This window comes from Triticum dicoccoides, chromosome 2A, assembly GCF_002162155.2.
Source record: "Triticum dicoccoides isolate Atlit2015 ecotype Zavitan chromosome 2A, WEW_v2.0, whole genome shotgun sequence".
Taxonomy (NCBI): Eukaryota; Viridiplantae; Streptophyta; class Magnoliopsida; order Poales; family Poaceae; genus Triticum; species Triticum dicoccoides.
This window is the reverse complement of record NC_041382.1, coordinates 787,426,423-787,435,721: the sequence shown is the minus strand read 5'-3', so window position 1 is coordinate 787,435,721 and position 9,299 is coordinate 787,426,423. Positions and strand designations below refer to the sequence as shown.

The 9,299-nt window shown below is 46.4% G+C and overlaps 1 pseudogene; it reads right to left on the bottom strand.

Moving 5' to 3' along the window:
- Nucleotides 1-4,836: 4,836 nt before the first annotated feature.
- Nucleotides 4,837-4,975, bottom strand: LOC119359959 (annotated as a pseudogene).
- Nucleotides 4,976-9,299: the final 4,324 nt, after the last annotated feature.

The following is a 9,299-nucleotide window of genomic DNA, read 5'->3' as shown; positions in this document are numbered from 1 at the left end:
CACAGGACCATCTTGCAGATGCGGCAAAGGTGGGTGGCGTGGATCGATGGGCGGGCCGGCGCGCAGACGGCGGCTATGATGGGCCGACGCATGGCTCGAGGACGCCGGGTCGGGGCGATGCAGGAATCCTGGTCGAAGCAGGGCGGAGACGACCGACATAGATCGACGGGCGGGACGGCGCGCGTATGACGGCCGTGAGGGGCCGCCTGTCGCGCAAGGCCGTCTAGTCGGTGAAGGAGCCAGCCGGTCACACCAGTGTTAGAGTAGAGGCGCATGGGTGTCGACTGCTGCGATGGGCTACGCAGAGGCTCGTCGATCAAGATGACCGGTGGGAGAGAGAAAAACTAGGAGCAAGGGCTCGTAAAAAGACTCTCTAGGGCAGCCGGTCAACACGACCGGCAGACGAACCATAGGTACGGGTGGCGTGGCACCCGGCGGCTGTCATGGGGGCCGACCACATTGGAGCTGACGCACAGGTGCCAAAGCGGCGGTAGCTAGGGTTTTGAATCGAGGTATGTGGTTTGGCTACATCTACAAGTGGAAGAACCCACTGACGACGATTGTGGTGCACGTGATGTTCTTGAAGTTGGTCTGCTACCCGGAGCTGATCCTGTTCACGGTGTTTATCTGCATGATCATGATCGCAGTGTGGAACTACCCGCAGTGGCCGCGGACACCACCGCACATGGTCACGGAGCTGTCAGGCTCAGAGCTCGTGCCCCCCGACGAGCCGAATGAGGAGTTCGGTAGCTTGCAGCCGCCGTACCTGAATACGATGCTCTGGCAGTACCCGGTTCAGGCACACCCCCTCAACGAGCTCTGGCGGCCTGACATCTATAAGATTGTGTAGGAAGCGTTGAACCCTTTGTCTTGGGCCGCATCTGTATTTATATAAAGTTTGCCTTGGCTTACAAGATTGGAATATCGCTAGAATTCTTCCAGATTACAACGAGAGAGAGATTACAACTTATAGGAGAAGAAAGAATAGAGGTAGAGATAGAAACAGATTCAAACAGATGACTTCTTCTATCCTACGTATTCTAACATACTCCCTCAATCCAAACCTAGGGTACCTTGTCTAGGTTTAGATTGTACTTGAACTCGTTCAGTTTCCTCGTAGTAAGTGGTTTAGTGAAGCCATCAGCAAGTTGATCTCTTGTGGGAATGAACTTGATATCAAGTATCTTACGTGCTACTTTTTCTCTCACAAAATGAAAATCAACCTCTATGTGTTTTGTACGTGCATGAAAAACAGGATTTGCTGACAAATATGTTGCACGAATGTTGTCACAACATAGTCTTGCAGCTTGTGGAGCCTTGATCCCCAGTTCATATAAAAGAGTCTGTATCCACATAATTTCAGCAGTTGCATTAGCAATAGCCTTATATTCTGCTTCATTACTAGATCATGACACAGTAGTCTGTTTACTTGCACTCCATGACACATGGTTTGATCCCAGAAACACGACAAATCCACCTGTAGATCTTCTATCATCAGCACACCCTGCCCAGTCTGCATCAGAGTATGCACTAACAAGCACAGATGGTGACTTAGTAATCTTGATTCCAAGTCCCATTGTAAATTTTAGATACCTTAGAATTCTTTTTACTACTGTCCAATGGACTGTACTTGGTGCATGAAAATACTAACACACCTTATTGATGGAGTATGATATATCCGGTCTAGTGAAAGTTAGATATTGCAATGCACCAACAACACTCCTATAATTAGTTGCATCATCTGCCCCGAGTAGTTCTCCCCCTTTAAGCGTAAGTTTTTCAGAAATGGAGAGAGGTGTACTCAGCGGCTTGTAGTGTTCCAGACCTACCCTTCTTAAAACATCTGTAGTATATTTCTCTTGTGTTAGAAGTATCCCATCCTTGATTGGCTTTACCTCTATACCAAGAAAATAGTGAAGATCACCCAAGTCCTTGAGTGCAAACTCCATGTTAAGATCACAAAGTAAACATGTAGTGGCTTCTGAGTTGGAACTAGCAACAATTATATCATCAACATAGACCAGAACAATCATAGAAATGTTTCCTTTGTTATAACAGAATAATGAGATATCTACCTTGCTTGAAGTAAAACCAAGTTGTTGTAACTGAGTGCTCAGCTTGGAGTACCAGGCTCTCGGGGCCTGTTTCAAACCATACAAAGTTTTATCCAATTTACAGACATAATGAGGTCTGCTTTTGATCTCATACCCTGGTGTTTGCCGCATGAACACTTCTTCCTCAAGAACATCATGAAGAAACGCATTCTGAATGTCTAGCTGACGTAAGCTCCATTCTCTGGAAATAGCAATAGACAATACAAGTCTAATGGTAGCTGCTTTAACAACAGGGCTAAAGGTATCTTCATAATCAATTCCAAACCTTTGCTTAAAACCTTTTGCAACTAATCTAGCCTTGTATCTATCTATACTTCCATCAGACTTTCTTTTGATCTTATAGACCCACTTGCAGTCAATCACATTCTTTCCTTTTTCTGGTGGTACTAGGTGCTATGTTTTATTTTTCATGAGTGCTAGATACTCATTATCCATAGCCCCTTTCCATTCTTTATGAGCAAGAGCTTTGGTTAAATGAGTGGGTTCCCAGTACTAGCAAGAAAAGCACGTTTATGAAGATCATACCTTACTGTACCATCTTTGTACTCCTTGGGTTTAAACACCCCAGATTTTGATCTGGTATTGCGCTGAGGAACTTCAGATGTCATGTGTAAAGGAGCAGTAACAATTTGTGTAGCACCAGAGTCAGCCACAGAGGATCCCACCAAATCTGCCTGTATTTCCGTACTTGACGTCTCCTGGTCCGAGGCATACAGAAAAATCCGCCTCGCAACCGGCGCACCAGGCCGAGGGCTCCGTGTGGCATCTCCTGGAGGCGCGCAACCAGGCGTGTGTGCCGGCGCACTGTTGGCGGGCCCTTCAGTGGTCGTGCTGTCGGCCACTGGCTCGGCCTGCTCCCATGTGGCGCATGGGGAGCGGCTGCGGTCCATGCCCAGCTCTGTGGGCTCCGCGCTGGAGCTGTGGTCGGCCACGGGCTCCGCAGGATTGTTGGCCCTGCCACTCGGTGTTGCGTGCCCAGAATCAGCATCGGATCGCAACTTGGATCAGATAAGAGAGATATTTCTGCACGAAGAAGTGCTCCCGCATTGGGATGCAACTTGGAAAAAGGAAAAATATTTTCATCGAAGACGACATCCCTAGAGATATAGATACGTCCAGTTGAGATTTCTAGACACTTGTAACCTTTATGAAGATTACTGTAGCCAATAACATGCATTGAGTAGAGCGGAAATCGAGTTTGTGATGATCGTATGGACGAAGATTAGGATAACGTGCACATCCAAAGACTTTGAGGGAATTATAATCAGGCTTTTGGTGGAACCATCGTTCTAGAGGAGTAGTGTATCCAATGACTTTGCTAGGTAATCGATTGATAAGATAGGTGGCATCAATGAATGCTTCATCCCAATATTTGAGAGGCATGGATGCGTGAGCAAGAAGAGAAAGCCCTACTTCAACAATATGACGGTGTTTGCACTCGGCTGAACCGTTCTGTTGATGTGCATGTGGACAAGAAACATGATGTATGATGCCTATGTTTCGGAAGAAGGAGTGGAGTTTTTCATACTCTCCTCCCGAGTCACTTTGGACTATAAGAATCTTCCTGTCAAATTGATGCTCAACAAGTTTTTGGAATTCTTGGAAGACAGCAAAAACTTCAGATTTGAATTTGAGAAACTATATCCAAGTAAACTTACTATATTCATCGACGAAACTGAAATAATATTTCTTTCGTCCAAAAGAATCTCGGGCATGGCCCCATACATCACTGAATATTAATTCTAAAGGAGCATGTGACACACTATATGACTTGGGATAGGGAAGTTGGTGACTTTTGGCACATTGGCAAGCATCACGAACTGACTCTTTATTCTCACTACGAGACAATTGAAGATTGCCTTTATTCACTACTTGATCAACTATCTTGAATGAACAATGTCCTAATCTTTGATGCCACCTCTCTAAGGATGGTTTGACGACGGAATAGATTTGACGATGATGCTTGCGACTAAAAACCCTTGATGTAATGGGATATAGGCCGCCAACGCATCTACCGCGATGAAGGAGCTCCCTCGTTGCCCGATCCTTAATGAAAAAATAGTTGGGGTGAGTTTCAAAGAAAACATTATTATCGGCTGTCAAACGAGACATGGAAGCAAGATTTTTGTTTGCTTGAGGGTCATGAAGCACATCTTTTAGAAGAAGATCACGTTTATAAGTAGGGAAGTTAATGGAAGATTGACCAATATGAAGTATGTCCATACTTCCTCCTCTTGCTGAAGTGTTTATTTGATCATTGCCATAGTATCTTTCTCGGCTTGCAAACTTCTCTAGCTCGCTGGTGACGTGATTTGTGGCTCCGGAGTCAGCATACCAGACTGTGTCTCCTCCTTCTTCTTGCTCTCCGATTGCAACAGCGACGTGGCGTTCTTCAGGCACGAAATCCTCGTCATAACGATGCCAGCGGTCCTTCACTTCATGCACTGATTTCTTGCAGAGCTGACATCTTGGTCTGGTGTTGGAGTAGGAGGCGCCCGAGGAGCGTGGGCCAGAGTTGTTGGCGCGCCCACGCCCGCTGCTATTGCTGTTACCGTGGCCACACCCTTGCTGGTGACCACCGTGACCACGTTCTCGGCCTCCATTGCCAAGACCAAGATTATTGCGGCCGTGACCAAGATTATTGCTTACATGCCACGACCGCGAGTGAGATTATTAACTGAAGATTGACGAGTATTGGTACCTTGCAGTAGATTCATACGAGCGTCAAAACTCAGCAGCTGATTGTAGAGTTCCTGGACGGTCACCAGCTCAACACATGCAGCAAGGGCTGAGATCACCGGATTGTAATCGATGTCCATCCCTTTGAGCACGTAGGAGGTTATCTCCACTTCAGAGAGAGGATCACCGGTGCAAGCAATCTCATCAGCAAGGGCCTTGATCTTCGCAAGGTACTCGGGCATGCCCAAGTTTCCTTTGTGCAGGTTGGCGAGGGCGATCCGGGGGTTGACGATCTGAGCTTGCGTCTGGGGAGCAAAGGAGGCATGGATGGCACTCCACACCTCCGCCGGCGTCTGAAGAGTAGCGACCTACGCAAGAACCTCAAATGACAGAGATCCCATAAGATATCCTTTACCTGTTGCTGCTGGGCATACCAGATCGACCGGGCGTAGTTGAAGACCTGCTCCTCTTTCCCGTCATTGGTGACGGTGATGGTAGCAGGGGGCGCCAGACTTGTGGCGTCGAGGAAGTGTTCCATCTGTGCCCCCTTGATTTGTGGTAGCACGATGGCCTTCCAGAGGAGAAAGTTCGTCCTCGTGAGCTTCTCTGATGGAGGTGAACCAAGGGAGGTGCTGCTGCTGAAGGTAGACAAAGATGCAAAAGTGGAGGGTGAAGTTTGGGTGGACAGGGCACCCATGTTGGCGCCGATCAGGGAAGCGGAGGTGGAAGCAGCAGTGCTGGCGGCGGTGCCTGCCATGGATTCTCTCTCAATGGTTCTCTCTTGGTCAGTTTCTGTATTCTCTCTCGATCAACTAGATCGATCTCAGGGGATAGCTAGACGTACGAGTGGAAGGGATCTGATGACCATATAAGATTGTGTAGGAAGTGTTGAACCCTTTGTCTTGGGCCGCATCTATATTTATAGAAAGTTTGCCTTGGCTTACAAGATTGGAATATCACTAGGATTCTTCCAGATTACAACGAGGGAGAGATTACAACTTATAGGAGAAGAAAGAATAGAGGTAGAGATAGAAACAGATTCAAACAGATGACTTCTTCTAACCTACGTATTCTAACATCCTCCCTCAATCCAAACCTAGGGTACCTTGTCTAGGTTTAGATTGTACTTGAACTCGTTCAGTCTCCTCGTAGTAAGTGGTTTAGTGAAGCCATCAGCAAGGCGATCTCCCGTGAGAATGAACTTGATATCAAGTAGCTTACGTGCTACTCTTTCTCTCACAAAATGAAAATCAACCTCTATGTGTTTTGTACGTGCATGAAAAACAGATTCATGCCGGAGATCAGATTGGGTTACTCCCAACTCCCAAGTCTCATCTCATCGTCTTAAAAAACCTAAGGCAGCCGCCACCTTCAAAACCTAAGGTTTTCTACCTCCCGCCGGTGCCGGCGCCGGTCCGTCCCGTCTCCAGTGGCCTTAGGGCCATGGAGACGGAGTGGATCTCAGCCCTTGCTGGTGGGAAGGCTCTGTTTTTAGATCTTTTTTCAAGCTTTGTTAGGTTTGTATCCTGCTCAGGAAGGCGAGACGGCGGCGGCTCCCTGAAGATGGAATAAATGTCTCCCCGCCTAGCCCCCGTTCCGGTGATGCGTTTAGCATCATCGGTGGCGTGTGGAGGTGTGTCTCCAGCGGATCTGTCTTTGGTGGATTTGCTCGGATCTGTTCATCGTTCATGTTCGTTTGTGTGTTCTCAGGTTGGATCCTTTTGATCTACACTCTTCATTTGCGGCGGTTGCTGTTCTGGTGCGTTGGTTCTATGCAGTCTTAGCACGATGACTTCCCGACTGTTTACTATAACAACGTTTGCCCGGCTCCGGCGAGGGAGGGACGATGACAGCGGCGCGCCTTCGGCTCGCTTCAATGCTTGTTGTCGTTGCTAGGTGGTCTACGGAGTTGGATGTAATTTTTTATTATTTTCAGTGTTTGTTGTACTACTATGATTGAAGATGAATAGATTGGAAGTTTTTCCCGCAAAAAAAAAGAAACAGATTCAAACAGATGACTTCTTCTATCCTACGTATTCTAACAACGTCGTGCAGGTGAAGTATGATCGACTGAGGGGGATCGCCGGCAGGGTACAGACAGTGGTTGGCGACCTGGCTACCCAGGGGGAGCGCGCACAGTCCCTGCTCTGCTGGCGCGACCCCAGGGTGACTCCCGTCTTCATGACACTCTTGTTGGTGGTGGCCATCATACTGTACCTAGCGCCGTTCCGGACGGTGGGCATGGTGATGGGGCTGTACCCCCTCCGGCCCCCGTGGTTTCGAGGCAGGAGCAACCTGCTCTTCAACTTGTACAATCGCCTGCCCTCCAATGACGACATGATGTTATAAGGTTGATGCATGCAGGAATTGATCTTTTTCTTATGTACATATTTTGGCACGAATCTCCATGCAAAAAAAGGTAATTCTAGCAAAGGTAATTCTAGGTTTTCCTATCTGTTGACGGTGATTCTAGCAAAGGTAATGATGCAGCAAAAATGTAGCTACGGCGTACCAAAAGCAGCCTTAGTGGCGTGGGCACCCGATGCAACTAATATGGCGCCAGTGTTAAAAATTAGCGCTGGAGTTGGCATCTACGCCATCAGTATTTTGGACGGTAATGGCGTGCCGTGTTGTCCACGCCAGCAGCGTTAGTCATCAGTTGTAACGTTCCATGTTCTCTCGACGCAAGTACTTTGATTTTTAAATTTGAAATAAAAGTTGTATAGCAACGATTTCAGCCAGAATAACAGCATAATCCAGTTTAAGAACAGTCACTAAATCAACTATAAATAGACCCAGTGAATACATTTAAGTTCAACAATGTACTTTTGATAGTTCAACAAAGTAGACAAAGTAACACACGTATGAATGTACAAGTTCAAATAAATAGAGGTGTTAATACATGATATGTTCCATGCATGCCAAATATCTAACTACGACTTTTCGGCGGGCAAAGTCACGATCATGGTCCGGAGTAAGTGCACCATCATCACCGCCAACAGGATTGTAGTAGACCATGATTTCGTCACGATTCTAGTCGAGGTAGAACGTGGCTCTCTCCCCAGCTTCCATTTTGTAAGCATCTGCAAGGGCTTTCCAGCCAGGGCAAGTGAATTAGGTGCGGTTTGCGTTGTTTGTGACAAGACAATTGAATTTTTGGGCCGTTAGCATCTTCATGAAGGTGCACTGGAATGTGATAGTGGCATCAACTGGAACTTTAAACTTCTCTAAAAAGTCATGGCTTGCCCTGCAAGGGATGACCTGCGCAAAATTGAAAGAAAGAAGTAGCTAGCTAGTTACACAATTTTGGGCACAACCATATACATCATGCATGAAACTCAATCAAAACATGTTCAACTAAAACATACCGTCCTAGTGAGGACGTCATTCGGCAGATCTATTCTTATCCCTTTGGAATCTCACCAAACCACATGTCTCACATGGGGCATCCATTTACTGCTTTCATGCATGAAGTTGAGAAAAATAAGCAGACATAATTAAGATGCACATAAATAAAATGCAACATAAGGCCCTCCCAATGCACCACCTTGTACATGTGCTAAGGTTGCCAACTCCCACAAAAAATATGATGTGGCATGCTAGTTAAGAAGAGAGAGAGAGAGAGTAGTATGGTCACCCCAGGAAGAAACGGTGCTAAGCACGTGTACCTAGGTGGAAGCACAATTCTGAGTCTATAACTAATTAATTGCATTAGCACCTTTGAATTGGGGACTTGAGTTGCCAAATGCATATAATATACTTAGCACCTCATCTAAGCACCTTTGCATTGGAAGAGGTCTAAGCAGTTAGTACGAACCAGCGCTATCCACCGATCTAGTTATTAATACATACAAACATGTAATAAAACAATTCTACAAACCATGAATAGTTCAAACAAAAAACATGCATAAAGTTAAACACTTCATATGAAATAGGTAGCGCGCGCTAAGCTAGTTGCCAGAGGAACTAGCCTCGTGGTCGTGCCTAGTCGACCTACGACAACACCCCTGCCGACCCTCCTCATCACACTCCAAGGCATCCCAGTCTATGGGATCCTGCTCTGCGCTCTTCCTGGCTGCATACTGAAGTAACATCATCTTGTTGGCGTCCACAAGTTTGTCATCCACTAGTATAAAAACGACCTAATGTTCATCTCATTAGTCCTGGTTTGTAAATGAACCGGCACTAATGTGATCATTAGTCTGGTTGGAATGGCTATGCATTAATCCCGATTCATTTGTGACCTATAGTCCCGGTTTGTGTCACAAACCGGAACTAAAGGGGTGGTGGCAGGTTGGCGTCTGTCCGGGGTCTCACAAGCCCCTTTAGTCCCAGTTTGTAACAAAAAACGGGACTAAAGGGCCAACCTTTAGTCCCGATTGGAGACACAAACCGGGACTAAAGGGCAATTTTCAAACTCTAACCCCCCTATTGCCTTTTTAGTTTTAAAAAAACAAAAGAAAATGATAAAAACATCAAAAATTAAAATACTTCGAGATGTAGTTA